Below are 22070 nucleotides of genomic sequence, written 5' to 3'. Positions count from 1 at the left end.
AACTAGGAGGATGTGACCTCTGTGAATCCAGGATCCTGAAGGCCAACATGGGCAATCAGCGTCATTGGGTCGCTCCCTGTGACGTCATAAATCCTCATTACATTTCCTAAGCGATTGAAAACGGGGAAAAGAGACTAAACATCCATCCCCGTTTAATATCATAGGATGACGTTTAATGGTACCGACCCGGATCGAGAAAAAGGGAGCAGAGAAGAAGAAGCCTCTTCGTTCCTCAACATATCGAAGAGAAGAATGAGGGCGCCCTAAGTCTCCACAACTCTCAAACTTACTTCTAAAGAAAGATTCCACTCGGAAGTCAAAAGTTGCTGCCGTCGATCGAGACGATTCGTACGGGGGACTTTTGCAATCCTGTAACGAACCTCTAGAGGATCGTTACTTTCTACGCCTGTTGTAATATAGCTCTTTCTCGTAAACTCGAGCAGGGACCGAGAGAAGATACTTCTTAAGATATGAGAGAGCTGTGGAATATCAGAGTTGATGTGGACCACTGGTTCCAAAAACTCGTTTTCGAGGACTGGAGGGACGACCGAATTGCATTTATTACTTCTTTCAGATTAAGATCCAGGACATCTGAAAACACTCAGATGTCCGGCACCTTCTTTCTATCATGACGCACTGAGAGATGTTCAGACATAATTCCTCGGAAAAAAATGCTCTGAATACATTTAAAAATTTTCCCTTGGTAGGAAAAAACGGTGGTCTGAAATTGCAAAACAGTCTATTCGGGGCATACCAAAAAAACTTTCTTCTTCAGGAAGGCATATGGTCCCCAGCCAAGCTCATGCATTCCCCTCCCCCCGAGTATGCTTACTTCCCTATAAGGCTGCGCTTTGCCTAAAGCAGAGGAGTCATATAAAAGTGCAATGTTGCGGTAGACTCGTAGTTCTATACCGTGCGGTAACGAGCACCGAAAGGATTAAGAGATAACTCTGTTGAACATAGTAAGGCAAAACGAATGCAACGTTTATTCATTCACGTAAGAAATCCCCTCAATCTTAGGCTAAAGTCCGTGATTGTAGGACAGAGATACAGTTAGTGTAGGAATGTTCCATTTGAGTGTACGATATGTGTTTTCCCTGTTATGTGTATCTCTTTGCACGGGGTTGCGGGAAAGAAAGACAAGTCAGTTCCCGCTCATCCCTTGATCTGTAATCAACTCATGTACATTAAAGGAATCAACTGGTCCTGAGTATGTCTCAACCTGCTTACATGGCGCAGTGATTCTCGTTAAACAAAGGCAGGACCTACAAGATGCTGAGACGAGCCATCACACACACACCCATGGGCACAGCAAGACTTCCCCAGGGGCACTGCAGCAGGAATGCAACACCGGGCACGCCGGCACCACGAGACAGGACTTGTTACAGTGGCTTTGGTTGGCACCTCATGGCACAAGGAAGACCACATGGTTCAGCCTCGGCAGGTGGGTTAGGGACGAATGTGCCCTGAAGTGTAGCTATGAGATGACACAAAGCAGCATTTTCGAGAATGGTGTCGCTCTATGAGTGATTGGCTGGCCTTATGAAACGCCTCAGGAGAGAATGCACTTATCAGTATCCGGTTAAACTGCGATGAGACTTAACAAAGGATTGGCTATAGAATGCAACGCACTCAGAGGTTCAGTGGAACTCATAACGACCTCTGAGGCATTCGACAGACTGGGGAGATCACGACGAATTCTGGTGATAAGGCAGTGGCATGGGACAAGTTTTTCTCAGCGCAACAAGGCGATCAAGAACCGCGAAATCTTTTGTGCATAGGTGCCAACAATTGGGCCTTAGATTGTGGGTTTAAGTGTCCCCCTTGTCGAGCTGATCTGAATGAATTTTGTGTTAGTTCAGCGGATAACAAGTGTTTAAGCAATGTGGGCTTAAGCAAGAGATCCTACGGATCATGAGGTTTTCAAAATCTGTGCAGAAATTGTTACGTAAATGTGGGGAAATTTATGAATCTGCAGAAAGGATAGTATTCGCGCTCGTGAAGGGCAACGTAGCTAGCTGGTAAAAGGGATGAGATAGGCTTAGGCCTAGTTGAAAGTGGGTTAGAAAGGTGAAAGTAAAATTATTGCTAGCTATAGGTTCTAATAATAGTGACAAGGGACACGGCGTGGCCGTAGTAGCTTGAAACCTACTGGTACAGTAAGTCAGATACCAGGTGTAAAACTTGTGGTTGGGGTCGTTCTCATTGGCAGGGCAAATGTCCTGCTGATAATGTAATTGTTTTCAGTGTGGTATTGTGGGGCACTTTGCAAATTCTGTTGTCAAGGGGGGCACAGCCCGCCCAAAACGGCGCCTATTGTGGCGCGTCTGTTTACGTCATGCACTGTTGCCTATCCACCTGCGGACAATCGCCAGTAGGCCTATGTTCGGCAGTGGGGAAACTGCCGATGGTGAAAAATAAAGGTTAAGCATGAGTTTTTCATGTGAGTGTGTCGTCGTTGAGGCTGTTCCAGACACTGGGGCAGAAAGTGTGTATAGTAGGGGGTAGATTTGTGTTACCAAATTGGGTTTGAAGGTACCTAATCTCTCCGGTGTAATGTCATTGTAATCACGCAGGGGAGAAGTCATTAGAATATATGGGTCTGTTGATATGCTAATAGAATTGGGTGATAAATCAGTGAAGCACTAGTGTTATCGTTGTGCAAGGTGCTAAACCCGTTTTTTATATGTCTTTAGGAGTGTGTAAATCACTAGGTCTAGTGCATTACAAAGTTTCCCCTCATACTAGTCGCTACGTGAATGACGTCACTCGGAAACCCTCTGCGTCGACTAACCCCGCCAAACGCCTGAAGAAAACGTTCTCACACGGGTAGGGGGTGGTGGTCCGTCAGCGCGAGATGCCATACGCTGCCACGGAGGAGAATGTCCCCTAGGCTGAGGGAACTGGCTACTGCAACGTTTTTGCGTAAGACTACGTTCAACGTTTTTCAAGAAACCCTCTGCCGATGATGAAATAAAAGGAGCCCCTAACCACATTCACGCTGAGGGAAGGTGCCATCCCCTATGCGTGTCATACACCTATACCAGTTTCCTAAGCATTGGAGGCCCGATGTTAAGGCTCAGCTCGACGAAAGATGTAAAAACAGGAGTAATTAGGGAGGTCCTGCTGGTACAGCTACGGACTTGGTGTGCAAGGATGGGTATGGTAGCAAAGAAAAATGGTAAACACGGAGGACCGTGGGACTATCAGAGCTGAATAAGGAAAATTGCAAACGAGAAACGCATCACACATGTGCTCCTTTTGACATGGTCTCGGGTGTGCCCTTCGTACATATAGACTGTAGTTTGATGCCTATGCCGGATTCCACCAGGTGCCATTAGATGAGGAGAGCCGACGTTGACAACGTTTATTACACCATGGGGGAGATACCAGTTATGTCGAAACACCTATGGGTCATTGCGCGCCCCCGATGCATACACGAAAACGGTTCGATACGTTTTTTATTATTGATGTACACAGAAAGTACAAGTGCATAGATGACGTGTTTTGTTATATGACGACAGTGTTGAGGGAGCCTTTTGGCATACTTTGATTTTTTGAATGCAATTATGTGGAGATAATGGTATTACGCTGAATCCGGATAAATTCAATTTTGTCAAAGACAGGTAGAGTTTTGTGGGGTACGAACTTGATTGGGATAATTATAGACCTTCTAATGAGCGTATGAGTGCCATTAAGAACTTCCCCATGCCTGCAAGCCCAACTATCACGATATAAGATCTTGGTTTGGACTTGTGAACCAAATTGCACCTTTTCGTGGCTGTAGCACCGGTAATGGAAACCATTCAGGGATCTTCTCAAGAAATCACCCCCCCATCGAAAGTTTATTGGGACCAACGCCTTCAAAAACAGTTTTTTGTTGCAGCCCGGGACAGCATTTGCAAGATGTTGGGCGAACGGACTGACATATTATGATAAGACAAGGCGCACTGCTGTTGTTTACGATTGGTGCAGAGAAGGAATGGGATTTGTTATATTGGCAACATATTGCAATTGCGAGGATCTCAATGCCCCTTTTTGTTGTAAGGGGGGATGGAAACTGGGCATTATGTGGCAGCAGGCACCTGACGGAGGCGGAGGCCCGGCTATGCCGTCTTGAGGGGGAAGCGGCTGCAGTAGTATGGTGCCTTAGGAAAATCGAGATTGTTTTTATTGGGATGCCCGAATTTCATTTAATCACGACCATAGACCTTTGGTAAAACTCTTTGGGGATAGGAGCCTAAAAGACATTGCAAACCCGAGACTACTAGGTTTGCAAGGAGAAAACTATGCAATTATAGTTTTACATAAGATATTTGCCGGGGAAGAGAATTCGGCAGCCGATACGTTATCAAGATACCCAGTGATTCGCAGTGAACTACCGTCAAGACGAAGAAGAGGAGGAACTTATGAACGAAAGTTGTATTGCCTCCATGACGTCATCGCTGGTGGATGACGTCATTACTATGGACTGGGCTACCATGAGGGGAAGCAGAGAAGGATCCTGATTATTTTTACTATTGCAGCGACGTGTCAGCGAAGAGGGTTGGCCGTCGTCAAGGTCTCAAGTGGAGCCCTGCCTAAAACTTTTTTTCATGTACGTGATAGGCTGAGTGTCATTGAAGGATTAGCTCATATGCATCCATGACGAGGGGTCATGTTCGTCTGGTAGTTCCGGAGGCACTACGTTTACCGCATTGCAACCAATTTACATCAGGTCATCAATCAACTGACTCCATGATCAGAGAGCACGACAGGCAGTTTTATTGGCCTGGGATTGAGGGTGACTTGGCAAATTATAGGGCACAGTGTCATGATTGCAACGTTGCGGCACTTCAAACAACAAGGGAAAGTATTATATACACTCCCCTCCCGAATATCCGTTTCAGAGAACTGTTGCAGATTTATTTCAAGTAGCAGGGAGGCAGTATATGGTCTACGCCGATCGACTGACTGGATGGATGGAAATTTAACTTTCTTCGTAAACGGAACTACATCCGCGAGATTGATCCCAGTTTTTTAGAAGATATTTTATGCAGTGGGGAGCACTGAAGAAATATCAGTGGGACGAGGGCACGAATCTAACGAGCATGGAAATGAGACCATTTCTTGGTAAGTGGTATCTATGAGAGTGTCGTCTGCTCACTACCCCCAGTCCAACGGGCGGGCAGAAGCTGCTGTGCGCAACCGCCAAAACGACATTAATGGGCAATACTCTACCTGATGGAGGGCTAGACAATGACAAGGTAGCTCAGGCGATATTGCAGTATAGAAATACACCCATTACGTGGTATAGATAAGTCCTCCTGCACGAGCTGGCCATGGGTCGCCAAACCTTCGAGATTCGGTGCCAATGTTAAAAAGTTATCATTTACGTCACCGAGCATTGGTCGGAAACCTTGTCCGCAAGAGAGAGGGGAAAGAAGCGTTGTTGAACAACGAATATCATCCAAGTATAATGAGAAAGCCAAGGATCTTTCCCCCTACAAATAGGGGAGAGGGTAGCTATCAGGAGTGACACACGAGCCTGGAATAGAAGCGGGGTGGTTATTGAAAAGAATAGATACGCAATATCGCATAAGGTTAGACGGGAGTGGAAGAATTTCGACAAAAAATCGCAAGCATTTGAGATCCCTACCACCCACACCACCCTGAGGGAGAACCTACTCCCACCGCCTCGGGGAGGCTGGCCAGTACCCACCCAGGAAAGAAGTAGCACTAGGGTACGTCGTCCCCCGCAATGGCACGATTGATTATATTACAGAGTAATTCATTTTAGTTTGAATAAATATCCCTAAACATGTCAAGTTTTGTGCAATATACTTTAATCCCTGATTATTTGGGTTTAATAAGTGTTCCTCATGTCATGTTTACCATTTATGTATGTTCCAGCGCTGTGTCCGAAGGACTATCTTTATTATAGCTGAATTCCCTTTACTTCATATGTTACTACCTTTACCAGTTTTATTATTTTGCAACTAAAAGGAGAAATCTATACTTATGTTTTAAATATACTATGTTTGCTTTGAATGGGGAGCTTTGATCTTAAAGGGGAGGTGTAGGAATGTTCCATTTGAGTACGATATGTTTTCCTGTTATGTGTTATCTCTTTGCACGGGGTTCGGGAAAAGACAAGTCAGTTCCCGCTCATCCCTTGATCTGTAATCAACTCATGTACATTAAAGGAATCAACTGGTCCTGAGTATGTCTCAACCTGCTTACAGTTAGTCAGTCAATCCCGCAGGAGAGACGTAACCGCCAGCACAGAGATACGGTTAGTCAGTCAATCCCGCAGGAGAGAGAGACGTAACCTACAGAGCATGACAGCGCACGATCTGTTACTGGCTCGATTGGAACTTGGACTAGCGCTTCCACTTTATATAAAACACATTTCCTTGATGGAGCTTCAGGATTTCCTTAGATTTCCTTGACTCAGCGTTTCATTTCCTTGAAAATTTCCTTGTGTATGGTAGTGATTTTCTAAGCAAGTTAAATGGAAAATAATACAACACAGTGAACAAAATGAAAAAATATATATTTAATAATTAACCCTCTTACGCCGATTGGGACGTATTAAACGTCGATGTCAAAATGTTCCTCCCGTATGCCGATTGGACGTATCATACGTCGGCTCAAAAAAGTTTTTTTAAAAATTCGCGAAAAAATACTTATAGGCCTACCAGCCGAAAAACTTTTGTATCACGCGCCTTGGGGATGCTGGAGTTCACGGATCAAGGCTTGTTTTTTTGTTACAATCGCTACGCAGGCGCGCAAGCGCGAATTTCTTTCTTATCGCACTAAAAAGTATCAGTGACACATCTCGGAAATTATTTCGTCACTTTGACATAATTATTGCACCATTTTAAATTATCCTTTACATGAAGTATTATATATGAAAATGGTGCGCAATTTCATGCACAATACAGCTAAAAAATACTCATGATTGTAGCTTTTATCAGTTTTGAAATATATTTTCATATAAATAACGATAAGTGCAAAAATTTCAACCTTCGGTCAACTTTGACTCTACAGAAATGGTCGAGAAACGCAATTGTAAGCTAAAACTCTTACATTATAGTAATATTCAATCATTTGCTTCATTTTGCAACAAATTGGACGTCTCTAGCACAATATTTCGATTTATTGGTGAATTTATGAAAAAAAACTTTTTCCTTACGTTCGTGCGATAAACTCTTTCGATAATTTTTTCGTGCGATTGTCCTAATGTTTACACCCTTTTAAATTTGACCGTTTCCCACATAAAGTTTTATATATGGAAATGTGCGCAATTTCCTGCACAACACAACAAAAAACAACCCATGGTTGTAGCTTTATCAGTTTTGAAATATTTTCATATAAATAACGTTAAGTGCAAAAATTTCAACTTTCGGTCAACTTTGACTCTACCGAAATGGTCGAAAACGCAATGTAAGCTAAAACTCTTATATTCTAGTAATATTCAATCATTTACCTTCATTTTGCAACGACTTGGAAGTCTCTAGCACAATATTTCGATTTATGGTGAATTTATGAAAAAAAAAAAACATTACGTTCGCGCGGTAACTTCCGAAAAAATCAGAATTTTTTTGTGCGATTGTCGAAATGTTTGCACCATTTAAAATTAGCTGTTACATAAAGTTTTATATATGAAAATGTGCGTAATTTCTGTAGAATACAACTAAAATGATTGAAGGTTGTAGCTTTTCTCTTTTTTCGAAATATTTGCATATAATCACGATAAATAGAAAAAAAACCACGTTCGGTCGGGCAAATTTGACTCTACCGAAATAGCTGAAAAACGCAATTGTAAGCTAAAACTCTTACGGCCTAGTAATATTCTGTCATTTTTCTTCATTTTGAAACAAATTTGAAGTCTCTAAAACATATTGTGATTTATGGTGAAGTTTTTGAAAAATATATTTACCTTCACTCCGCGCGCCGATTCGCGGCCGCAAGTCTCCGAAATACGTACATGGCATTATCCTAATATTTGCTCCTTTTCATATTAGCCTTTTATAGAGTTTCATATATCAAAATGTGCGCAAATTCATGAAGAATACAATAAAAAATAACTGAAGGTTGTAGCTTTTTCCATCTTCGAAATATGTCCATATAAAAAAATATATATATTAAAATTTCGACATTCGGTCAAATTTAACTCGTCCGAAATGGTCGAAATCTGCAATTCTAATCTAAAACTCTTACAGTATCGTAATATTCAATCATTTGTCTTAATTTTGAAACAAATTGGAAGTCTCTAGAACATTATTTAGAATTACGGTGAATTTTTGAAAATAACATTTTTTTACGTCCGCTCGTTACGAATTCGTACATCATTTTGTGATAATATTTTTCCGGTGTTGCTTTTATTGTTTTACAATGTATTATATATCAAAATGATCGCAATTTAGTGTACAATACAACGCAAAAAAAGTAACTGGTTAGCTTTGACCGTTTTCTGCACAGCGTGATTTGAATACAAATTATGTAGAATGTTTTTTTTTTAATTTTTTTTTTTTTCGCTACCATATATCGCATTATTTACATACATATGATAATGATATTTATTTTTCATTTCTGATGGTTGCATTCTAAACTTCAGGCAATGACAAAAAAAGGAGCCAAAAATGAACTCTTAATCTTCAAAAGTACGCGCGCTGTAATTTTTTGAAAAATTTATTTTTTCCACTTCCGCGCTCACTCCAAACCAGGCCCGGCATACGGGAGAGGTTTTGATTTTTAGGGCTCCGGCGTAAGAGGGTTAACAAAAATTTACACTTTTTTTTTTCAAAATTCTAATTAATGAAAATTAAAGTCCTTTTTTCTCAGAAAACCTTAGAATTAACTAAAAATTACAATAAATTTATTTCAAACTGCTTCGAAGGACGAAGTTAAAAGAAAATAATCTTTGTTGTTTCACATGGTGCCTGTAAAACGAGAAATGACCCATGGTTAGTAACAAAGTGCATAAAAATTATTCACCTATTCGCCAGTTCTTTACTTTTTACAAAGGTCTCACTAACAACGTTTAAAGGGACCATTACATAAATACTTTTTTACAATACTGCAAATGAAATTAACTAATGTGGATTCTAAATTTGGAGCATCAAGATCAAAGTAAATTAATTACTTACCGAAAATAATGTTATGAAAACATGTAGCCTGGTTAGGCCTAGCCTAATCAGAATCCAGGAAATAAAATCATAAACATTTACGTTTTTTTCTGGAAGTTAAGAAAAATATATGTTTTATTTCTTGAGTGAAACGACACGATCGTAGAAAGAGCTATGATTTGTGATATGATTTATTATATTGGTTTACTGGTGGCCTAAATGTTTCGCTTTATCCATACAAAATATGCTACACAAATCCAAGTTTGCTATGCTATACAAGATGAAAGCAAAAGTAAGAGAGAGAGAGAGAGAGAGAGAGAGAGAGAGAGAGAGAGAGAGAGAGAGAGAGAGAGAGAGAGAGAGAATATCAAGGAACTGGACGCAAAATTGGCTACTTGGCTATTACAACTCCTTTTTGCTTGTTTTATATATATTAAGTGAAGGGGGCAGCATGTATTAGATCACACTCCACCTCTTGAAATTTACTTCTTATTTAAATTTTCTAAGAACTGTTTTCGAAGATCCAATGCTTCCTTGTCATCGGCATTGGATTTCATTCTTGAATGCAGCTTAATCATCTCTTTTGAAGGGTCTAGATGGGCAGACTGATTATCTCCTTTTGACTGAAATGAAAGTTTTGCGTGAAGGAGACCAAGTAGACTTTCTTGCTTCAGTGCAGTTCGAAGATCGTCTTTTATCAATTTCAGTTGACTAAATAGCCTTTCGACTGAAGCATTCGAAAAAGGAAATGACATCAATGTACCCATTAATTTCACAAGATGTGGGTATGAACGTCTTCCGGCAGAATTTCTGGCAGCAAAAACAGTTTTCCAATAATCACTAAAATTCATATTCACATGAAGGTTAGGGTTCATTACATGCTGCCCCCCATTCTAAATCAACTTCTTGGACGTCGACCAAGTCATTTAGATATGGTAATTGTTTGAAGATAGGTGACAAGGATGGAATAGTTAGGTTATATGCGACATCTGGTGATAAACCATGACAAAAAGTCAAAATGCTAATTCCATCAAATCTTGTCAGAATTGATCAACACATCTATAAGAAATTCTTTGCACTGGGTGTAAAACAACTTAACATCCTTATGATTATTTCCTATATCTTTAGCAATGCTGCTAATGGTTTCGGTAGCAGCTAATCCAACATAAACCTTGTGTGTGGGGACGTGATTCAATTCATTTCTTGGATTGATATCTTCGATTTTGGTATCCCGTACATACTGAAGTGTCATGAAAACCGAGCATAGATTCATAACAAGGGTGGTAATTTCCTTATTAAGTTGATGTAGGAGAGGAAGCTCACTTTGAAACAATGTATTAAATGATACTAATCTTCCTAGGTTAAAAGAAAGGAATTCTAGATATGATTGCGTGAACTTGTTATGAAGATTTTTCACGATGCTATTGTGAGTATGTGTGGGGTCTTCAATGGCCACTTGTGTAAAATACAGTTTTAAGGGTTCGTACTGCTGTAATATTCGGTCCACACACATTTTCATTGATAGCCATCGTGTTCGTCCTGCTCGAAGAATGCTGTGTTTTTCAACATGAAAAAACTCCTAAAATTCATGGAATTCTTCAATCCTTTTGGATGACGAACTAAAATGAGAATAAACATTTCTGCTTAAATCTTCCAATGATTTTGGAAGCTTCAGTGAAGCATAAGACGCACATAAGTGTATTAAGTGACATGAGCATTTAACAGTTATAATCCACGGACAGTCTTTAGTCAATAGTTGTGATACTGAATGATGTTTTCCAAACATCACATTGCACGTATCAGCACAGAATCCTATCACGTTCTCCATATGGATTTTTCTTTCATTCATGCAGTCTTGAATTTTACCATATATGGTATCAGCTTTACCATTGGGAATCTCAATAAGATCAATAAAGATGAAAATCATTTTAAACATCTCTATATCGAAGTATGTCCCCATCAGTGCCAGTTGAGATGTGGTGGATTTATCGGTTGTTTCATCGATGAGGGAAATTTTTTTTTGCTGTAATTGCTCTATTCCCTCTTGCATGAAGTAAAATCCAAGCACTTGCCGTATGGTATTAGTAGCTTTCTGTTTACCAAGTTGTAATTTTCTTTATGACATTATCTGTTGGAAACACACTTCGACAGGCAATGGATAAACTTTTCACATAAGCTTAATGGGCAAGTTATTTTCTGCAATGAAACTACAAATCTTTATTTCCATTTTTTTTGCAGCAGCTTCTTTAGATGGCCTAGAAACGAGCTGACACTGGGTTGAGATTTTTTTCTAATGCATATTTTTTTTTTCTGAGACTCCTTGATGAGCCTTGCTTTCACCATGACGAGAAATAGCCGATTTAGACAACCGTTATCTTTATATTACAAACCACCACAAAAAGGCACATCTTTTCCTGTCACAGTCTTTTTTTACTAGCCATGTTTTAAACTGTGGGTTTGTCAGCCATGAATCCTACAAAAACTTTTGTTCAAATTTTTTGCTTCTCTTCGCTCTGGAGGAGATCTTTCTTTCTTTGTCTGTATCATATTCACTATCACAGTCACTGCTTGGATATTTTGATGCCATTTTTGTATGTTTGCTTTAACACATATGCCGACACACAGTATAATGGACAAGCCTGGCGCTGGACTTCAACCGGTGGCTTACTCTGAACTAAACAGAAGTGCAAGTGTTGCGCACAATTTCGTATTTTTCGTAATCGTACCGTCACAATGACACGTATTGTGAGTCACCAACATGACTGAAACATGTATAGCGTACGGTCACCCACGGCCGGGCAGAACCAAGATCAAAAGATAGAATATGGTTTACACAGAGGCTGAGTGCTGACGTTTTGGAATTATATTATAATGCTAAGGAATTCTATACAAAACCTAGTTTCATACTTTGTCGGTAAAAAAGAAAGAGAGAGAGAGAGAGAGAGGAAATATATATATATATATAGATATATATATATATATATATATATATATATATATATATATGATATCCTAAGTCAAATTTCCTTGAAATTACCTTGAAATACCTCGATTTCCTTGAAATTTCCTTGAATTTTCGACTTCCTTGATTCCTTCCTTGTGACCTCCAAGATTTCCTTGAAACAAGGAAATTTCCTTGAAAGTGGAAACACTCTTGGACAGTCAGACACAGCAGCAGCCAGCAGCTTACGAACAGTGTTTCCACTCAGGCCGCACAGCCCTGCACGCACTCAGCCGCATAACATTCTCTCAACAGTACAACCATAGAAAAAGATGCCATTGAAAGGGTAACAAAAGCAGACTTTTAAGGATTATACAATAACTATTGTAGCACTAACATTTATTTAATTTATATTATATATATTATATTATATAGTATTTTATTGTATTATACATATGTAAGAAAATATGATAAATTTAATCATAAAGTAACAAAAGCAGAACCTTATGTATTATTATATATCTTATAATATATTTTATTGTATTATGTTGTACATCTGTAGGAAAATATTTTATATTTACTCTTAAAGTAACAAAAGCAGACCTTTATGGATTATACAATAACTATTGCTCAATTCACAAACTTGCATCACGTTGCACACTCTTGATCATATCGCGTGTTGGGTTGAATGCAACACATCCACCACCCTCAGTAGCTGTCTCTGATGTTAAAACAATATTAGCCTGTGTGCGAAGAGAAAGTTTATTTCTAACTTTAGTTTTATTGAGATTTACTTTCGAAAAAATTCTCTCTGCGTCAGCATTACTAGTAGGCAATGACAATATCCTGAGAGCAAACAGAGGTAGAGATTGATACATTAACGTCCCTTCGTCATTCTTAAGCGTCGACAGCCACCTGAAAAATACCTCTGGGTTGTCCTGAGTTTTCATATCTTCGGGTACATTAAGATTTGGGAGACTCCTCCATTCATCATCAAGTTGTTGCAAGTCACCCTCATATACCCGAGGAAGCTCCTGTACCACGTCTGAGAGAGATGGTGTTACAGTTAATACATTTGCACTTACACACTTTGCAACAGTAAACGTTGAACACATTTCTAACAACCTGGAATCCAAAGGAAACCTTTTTTTCATTTCTAAACAAACTGTTACCAGAAATGTCCTACAGCGACTCCGCACATCACATATAAGCTTTGTGTTCCCTCGGTGTTCAGGTGACTGGAAAAGGCTATGTAACTCTGCACCTAAATATATGTGTTCTAAGGGCATAAAGTGTTTCTCCTCACATGGGTCTATGTGTGCTACATGTGGTGCTGAATTTATGATCTCGTGCTTGTAATAATACCTAAGGTCCTTATACAAAGTGTTGCACGAGTTGTACAACTTGTGAATTGTTGACTCTCTTTTCTGGAACATGAGGTTGAGTTGTGTAAACTTAGGAAGTATAAATGCCAGGAATTTGAAGTACATGAAAACAGCAGGACATTAAGTGCTTAATATATCGCGAGGGAGTTGCAGCCTGTCTTCTAGGTTGTTTTGTGAAAAGTATAGCTTTAAGGGCTGCCACTGTTTACACACGATTTTACAGCAAATGTAATGCGCGCCATAGGGTCTGTGCGGACATGTAATAGTTTGGGTTTACAGCACAGAAGGACTGGAATTTGAAATTCATTCTTTCTCTTTGCACTATGTTTTGGAAAATACGTAATAGAGTTTCTTTAATTAAGAGGTCCTCGCAAACACGGGGGGTAGAGTCTTAGCTGCATTTGATGCACACAAATGCACTGAGTGACAAACCACACTTGAGTATTGTCACACCTGGAGCAACAACACGGAGCCTGCTACTAAGTGAATTATGGGGACCCATGATATTGCCGGCCCCATCAGCAGCAAATCCTATTAGATTGTATATTGGAATGGAGTGTTTTACAAAATAGTCATTAATTAATTGAAACAGATGTTCCCCTGTTGATCCTGTGGCCGTCTGTGTTGATTTCATCATTATCATATACAGACAACAAATCAAGAAATTTTGGTTTCAATCTTACCTGTGGCTTGGTTAAATAATTTTATTACAATAGCACAGCTCTTACAAGTGCTTATGTCATATGATTAACTTTGTATATAAAAGTATGTGTATATAACTGTTAACTTTGTATATAAAAGTATGTGTATATAACTGAATGTAGTATGTGTATATAAACTGAATGTAGTATTTGTATACGATGTAAATATGTATAGCCTAGTATATGCATTATATTATTAAAGTGTTTGAATGATGCTAAAGTATTTCAATATCCGAGGAAACAGTAGTAAATTTCCCCACAATGAGTTTGGGTACATATGTATATCTAAGATGACTTAAATTATAAAAGCCTTTTATGTATAAGCTAGCTTTTGCAACAACACATATCTTACGAAAAATTACTTATGTGAAGATGGTTTTAGTAGTACAAATGATAGTTATTGTATCGTTAAAAATATCAGTTATTGTATCGTTAAAAATATCAAAGTGAACGAAGTCATGTTTTTCCTAAACGCGTTGACTTAAAGGAGAACGTTATTTTGGTTGTTTTATCACTGCCACAAACCCATAACAATGCAGTGTATGTATGATAATTCTAAACTATTATTCACTACCAAAATAACGATGATATTTTGTATTGAAAATTAATGTTACTTATATTCCAAAACATATACTACGTAACATGAATAGTACTATAAAATTTCGAAAGATATCTTGCTGTGAACGCTACCATAATTTGATTTTAATATACGTACATACATTTTGTCAGCTGGCTGGCCTCGCATAGATAAAATTGATTTCACTGATATGGAATTACTCCACGAATAGCCTTTTTATTATGAAGATATGACGATAATATATAAGGTATAAAATGCTTTTATGTATTTCGTTTACGCTTCGTCGCCAATAACAAACAGCAATACTTACGATAATCTATGACAAATAGCGTTTGTATGACTTCATTGTTCAGAGAAGTTATATACGAATACTGCCAAAATAATAATGAAGTTCGAATTAATTTTAGCCTTAATGTTATTACTACTGTAAATACACTACCACTACTATTAAAATTTCTAAAAGTTTATCAAACAAAAAATGTCGCTTTGAACGCAACCGTATACATAAACCATTTTCGTAAGCTTACATATTTTGTGGCTGGCCACTCCGACGATAAGTTGAGTGCAATGATGTGGAATTATTCTTTGAATAGGCTATTTATTATGAAGATATGACTATAATATATAAGATAAGAATGGTTTTATTACCTTTATTGTCAGTTAATATGCATAAATGTGAATTCTGTTTTGTGTACGTTGGTGGTTATCGCACTGCAACTACGCTTAGCCTACCAATGAACGTCGTACATAAACCTTGAATAGGCTATTTATTTCGAAGATAGGACAATAATATATTAGGTGAGAATGGTTTTATTACCTTTATTGTCAGTTAATATCATTATATGAGTCTTTAAATGAATGTTGGTAGTTATCCGACCACGGCCGAGGGTTAGCCTACCGAAAAACATCGCATACGCAACACGACAAACCCATGATGCAGCGATTCATACCAGTGATGTAGCATGAGAAGTGGTCCAAGAAAAAACCTGTGATTAACTGGATCCGTGAATACTGATCCGTGAAGTGAATAAGCGATGCCCCACTGTATACACAAAATACTTGACAAAGTAGAATTAAAGGAGAGCGTTGTCTGCCATGTTCGTTTTTGCCCACCAGCTTACTGTGCACGTGCCAGATATGCTTAATTTGTTTGCAAGCATAATCTCTCCTATACCTGAGCTATCACAATAAAACATGATGCCACACCAGGTACATTAATCACCAGGAAAAGATAATTAGGGGCAAAACCACCAGGTCAAGACAATTAGGGGAAGAGTGTTTAAAAATATGAAAGAGCATGGACTACTTTAGCTAGTGCAAATGCATCAATCTGAGTATACTATGTCAGTAAGATTTAGGTCACTCCTCTTTGATATGAATACATAAACACAACAATGACCCAGTTGTCTTGGAGAGTATTGGGAATTTACAGTACTAGCTATTATTATTAAAGTGTGCCAAAGAACATAATCTAAAGACAACTGCTTAAATTGGACCACCTGAAACATTGCTTATTACATTCTAACTTATGTCCATTCAAAGCCTAACAACTTAACCCTTAAAACGCCGGAGCGGTAAATAAATAAAAAAAGACCCCCGTATGCCGGAGGGGTTTGAGAGTGAGCGCGTAAGCGGAAAAAATATTTTTTCAAAAAAATCACAGCGCGCTTAGTTTTCAAGATTAAGAGTTCATTTTTGGCTCCTTTTTTTGTCATGCTTGAAGTTTAGTATGCAACCATCAGAAATGAAAAAAATTATCATTATCAATATATAAATAATGCGATATATGATAGCGCAAAAAACGAAAGTTTCATATATAATTGTATTCAAATCGCGCTGTGCGCAAAACGGTTGAAGGTAACAAGTTTCTTTTTTTTTCGTTGTAATGTGCACTAAATTGCAATCATTTTGATATATAACACATTGTAAAACGATAAAAGCAACACAGAGAAAATATTATCACAAAATAATGCATGAATTCGTAACGCGCTTACGTAAACATATTTTTTTTCAAAAATTCACCATAAATCTAAATATTGTCCTAGAGACTTCCAATATGTTTCAGAATTAAGTAAACAAATGATTGGATATTACTATACTGTAAGAATATTAGCTTACAAATGCAGTTTTCGACCATATCTGACGAGCTAAAGTTGACCGAATGTCGAATTTTTTATATATATTTTTTTTATATGCAATTATTTCGGAAATAAGAAAAGCTACAACTTTCAAATATTTTTCGTTTATTCTACATGAAATTGCGCACATTTTCATATATAAAACTCTATGAAATACCTAATATGAAACGGAGCAAATATTCCGAGAATGGGACTTACGCATTTCGGAGATTTGTGGCGGAGAATCCGCGCGCGGAGGGAAGGAAAGTTTTTTTTAAAAATTCACCATAAATTTAAATATTGTGCTAGAGACTTCGAATTTGTTTCACGATGAAGATAAATGACTGAATATTACTAGACTGTAAGAGTTTTATCTTACAATTGCGTTTTTCGTGACCATTTCGGTAGAGTCAAATTTGACCGAACGTGGTTTTTTTTTCTATTTATCGTGATTTATATGCAAATATTTGAAAATGAGAATAGCTACAACCTTCAACTATTTATTGTTGTATTATACATGAAATTGCGCACATTTTCATATATAAAACGTTATGTAACGGCTAATTTAAAATGGTGCAAACATTACCACAATCGCACGTATGATTTTTTCGGAAGAGTTACCGCGCGGACGTAAAGAAAATGTATTTTTTTCATAAATTCACCATAAATCGAAATATTGTGCTAGAGACTTCCAATTTGTTGCAAAATGAAGGTAATGCTTGAATATTACTAGAATATAAGCGGTTTAGCTTACAATTGCGTTTTTCGACCATTTCGGTAGAGTCAAAATTGACCGAAGGTTGAAAAATTGTCACAATTATCATTTTTTATATGGAAATATTTCAAAATTGATAAAAGCTACAACCATGGGTTGTTTTTAGTTGTATTGTGCATGAAATTTCGCACATTTTCATATATAAAAAACTTTATGTAACGGCTAATTAAAATGGTGCCAAACATTACCACAATCGCATGTATGATTATTTCGGAAGAGTTACCGCGCGGACGTAAGGAAAAAATATTTTTCATAAATTCACCATAAATCGAAATATTGTGCTAGACACTTCCAATTAGTTGCAAAATTAATTTAAATGATTGAATATTACAAAAATATAAGAAGTTTTAGCTTACAATTGCGTTTTTTTTCGACCATTTCGGTAGAGTCAAAGTTGACCGAAGGTTGAAATTTTGGCACTTATCGTTATTTATATGAAAATGATTCTTTAAAAACTGATAAAAGCTACAATCATGAGTATTTTTTTTGTTGTATTCTACATAAAAATGCGCACATTTTCATATATAATACTCTATGTAACGGCTAATTTAAAATGGTACAAAAATTATGTCAAAGTGACGAAATAATTTCAGAGATGTGTCACAGATACTTTTTAGTGCGGCAAGAAAGAAATTCGCGCTTGCGCGGCCTGCGTAACGATTGTAAACAAAACAACACCTTGATCCGTGAAACTCCCAGCATCCCCCAAGGCGCGTGATTCAAGAGTTTTCGGCTGGTAGGCCTAAAAGTATTTTTCCGCGAATTTTTAAAAAAACTTTTGTATGTCGACGTAAAATACGTCCAGTCGGCACCCGAGAGACAAAAAATGTCGACGTAAAATACGTCAGTCGGCGTTTAAGGGTTAATACTTGGGAATCAAGTTTATAATTACATGTACCTTCAAAAGTAATTTTTAAGCTCATTTGAACAATTATGAAGAACTAAATACAGAAATCTAGGTCAATAAAATCATTACAGGCTCATTTCTTAAACATACCTAATGCTTACATTTCGAGGATCACCTGAAGAAAAGCGACCCCAACACACGCTGGGGTCGCTTTTCTTCAGGTGGAAAATACTGGGGTCGCTTTTCTTAAGGTGAGGAATTAAGAGGGGTTACAGTAAGGCCGTGGCGGAACGGCACTTCGCACCTTATCCGCATATTTAAAGGTTCTTGGCATGCTCAGTATGTTCTGGCAAGAGGTAATGTTGCACTGCACGCGCTAGCCACAGGGGTTACAGTAGGTTTCATTATTTTTGTACTGAAATTGCAAGAATACGCATTTTATTAACTATTGATTGTTTGTCTAAATTTGTGTTTTTAACAAACGTTTAATAAAGTAGTTTTTAATGAATATATATCTATTTTTTTCTCCTTTTTTCTATAATATTATGAGCTAAAGTGGGTCACCTGAAGATTGGAGACACCAACAAGCAGGGGTCGTTTATCTTCAGGTGGAAAATATTGGGGTCGCTTTTCTTCAGGAGGAAAATATTGGGGTCGAATTTCTTCAGGAGAGGTATTAGGGGTCGCTAATCTTCAGGTGATCCCATATCGATGTAGCCTAACACAAAATTTCTAATGTGACTTACCTTAAACTTCAGTCTAAAGTAAAATAGCCATTTTGAGCTTTCCTCACCCAAAAACTGGTTTATCACTGAGGCCCAACACATTTGTATGATATAGTAAGCTAAGGAGGCTCCAGTATTTCTAAAACTAGGCACTAATTTACTACCAAACTGAACCTAGTAATACACGTACCAAGCACATTGGTAGGATCCAAACGAAGGAAAATCAAATTAGGGGTCGCTAATCTTCAGGTGATCCCATATCGATGTAGCCTAACACAAAATTTCTAATGTGACTTACCTTAAACTTCAGTCTAAAGTAAAATAGCCATTTTGAGCTTTCCTCACCCAAAAACTGGTTTATCACTGAGGCCCAACACATTTGTATGATATAGTAAGCTAAGGAGGCTCCAGTATTTCTAAAACTAGGTACTAATTTACTACCAAACTGAACCTAGTAATACACGTACCAAGCACATTGGTAGGATCCAAACGAAGGAAAATCATCTTTTCGGTAAATTTATATTACTATTCCGTGTTGGCCTAGACTATGGCAGTTGCAGTTTTCTATACATTTTACCTCCTGAACAAGAATTTTAAGTAATATTTATTCGGACGACTGTAATTACCCCGCAGGGGCTCGTACTAAACACGGCGAAATACATTTGACGCCCCAATTCCTGGTGGCTTCTGTATTTGCGGGGACGAACGATGCAGAATGCTCATAGGCTATAGAAATACCATCTTTTCTTCAAGTCTGGCTTGTGAAAATAGGTAGGTATAAATAAAAAGCAAAAATCTACTCTGTTAACACAGAGTAAGTTTCCCGCCACAAAAATTACCTAGGGTAAAAAACCGCATGGTAAAGGGGTGGACCATGTACGATCAATGTGTACAACCTCAAGAAAAGTACATTATAACGCGTCCTGACACCGGAGTAGAGGTCTTTAGCTCCGTTTCTCACCAACAACAAGTCGCGTCTGATGCCCATCTCAGATGTCAGGACGCGTTATAATGTACTTTTTTTGGGGTTGTACACATTGATTGTACATGGTCCATCCCTGTACCATGCGGTTTTTTACCCTAGTACTAGGAATACCATCAACTACTCAACTCCTAAATTTTTTAAAAATATTCAACAACAAGCTAGTAGTAGGCTAGGTAGTACTAACCTAAATTTGTATGTAGCCTACAAACCATCTGACAGGTAGCCTAACCATAGCATTAAATGTATTCGTGCCTACACAACCTGAGAATCTTAGGCTAGCCTATAGGCCACAGTCTAGGCTACCAAAGACTCTAGACTTTCACTACTACCTATTAATCTTAAGTGACGTACCCTAATACTTGGGTCAGGTTTACAATGCCCCGTTTACCCTTAGGTATACACTCTTCAGCAATTTATACGCTGCTTTAATCATCCTATTCATTAACCAATTAATTTCTAATGTATTAAGACGATACTTAGCCTAATTCAGTATACTGGCGACGAACAGTTAATCACGGAGCAAAGTAACAATGCGTGGCTTTTCGCAGCTCCAGCTTTTTACCTAGGTATGTCGCTGACTCAGATTCCTCAAGACCAGTAGGTACTAGGTATTAGAGATGGCTTCGAATCATAGTGCGTCGATTGACCAAATACGGTCTGTAGTTTGTACACTAAGGTTACTGTTATAGTTACTGTACCATTGCATCTGGAACACCTGGTGGTATATAAATAAAAAAAAAATACCATGTGGTTACAGGCAATTGCTTCAAATGGATAAATGGTTCTACAGAACTGATTATACTATATAATAGACAGTTAACCCATCTATCTTGGTCAGATGAAACACCATGGTATACAAACCATCGTTAAATAAACAATACCGTGACGCAAGTCAATCTTCGCAGTTTCTTCATAAAGTTTTCTTACTGAACTTGAACCTTCATTAGGTAACAAGTAGTACTAGTCACTTGTCTCCACTCTCCGGACTCCGGAGTCCGGACAACACCAGTGCGGACATCTATTGAGAGTTTATTTAACTATAAAATAATAAATAAACTAGCAAAGCTATAACCTCCAATATCGTCCAAGTATTATGTGAGATTTGTGTTAAAAGTATATTATAATTTCTAAAACCTTAATTATTGTTGTTGTTTTTTTAACCCTTGCTAAAATATATCAAAATGAAAATACATATGACAACTATCATAAGTCAGGCTTTTTCATATATAACTATTGTCTAAAGTTATAATGCTTCATACATTAAAATATTTTCATTAGCCTTGGCGCGGTATAAAAATGATTTTTTATGAAATTTTTTCTTATGAGTGAAAATTAGCAGTAATGATGCATGTAACCTAAAAAGGATTGTTCTTAAAAAGGTATGTTGCTTAAGGGTGTTTGGAAAAAGCAACAGCAAGATGATTATTGTACACGTTGGTGGAGGGCTATAAGAGTAAAGCACAACGTAGTACTAAAAATAATTAAAACAGACCATATAGAGGCCTCATAATAGATTAGAATAATTATTGATAAATATCAAGCACTAAAGAGGTAAGTTTTTCTAAATATTTAAGGGGGTTTTATAGAAAGTCGTCCTGTAAAGCAATAGGCAAACATCATTCACATCGGGAAACAAACCTAAAATGCAAACACAATAGATTCCTCAGATAGCAAATGAAGACAGTTTGAACTTAATCGATAATAAATAGACATTACACTAATTCTACAAGCACATAAATGAATTATGTAGAACTTGCAAATATATGAGATATAGTCAGCCTTAGATTTTAGGAAGTTATATAAAGCTTAGAGTATTATTCAACAAAAATTACCACAAGTAATTTTTAGAAACTAACGTGAGCACTCTTTTATGTAAAATTATTTATGGCTTGAACCTTTCATGC

Source organism: Macrobrachium nipponense, chromosome 4 (genome assembly GCF_015104395.2).
Source record: "Macrobrachium nipponense isolate FS-2020 chromosome 4, ASM1510439v2, whole genome shotgun sequence".
Lineage (NCBI taxonomy): Eukaryota > Metazoa > Arthropoda > Malacostraca > Decapoda > Palaemonidae > Macrobrachium > Macrobrachium nipponense.
Note: the sequence above shows the minus strand (reverse complement) of the source record.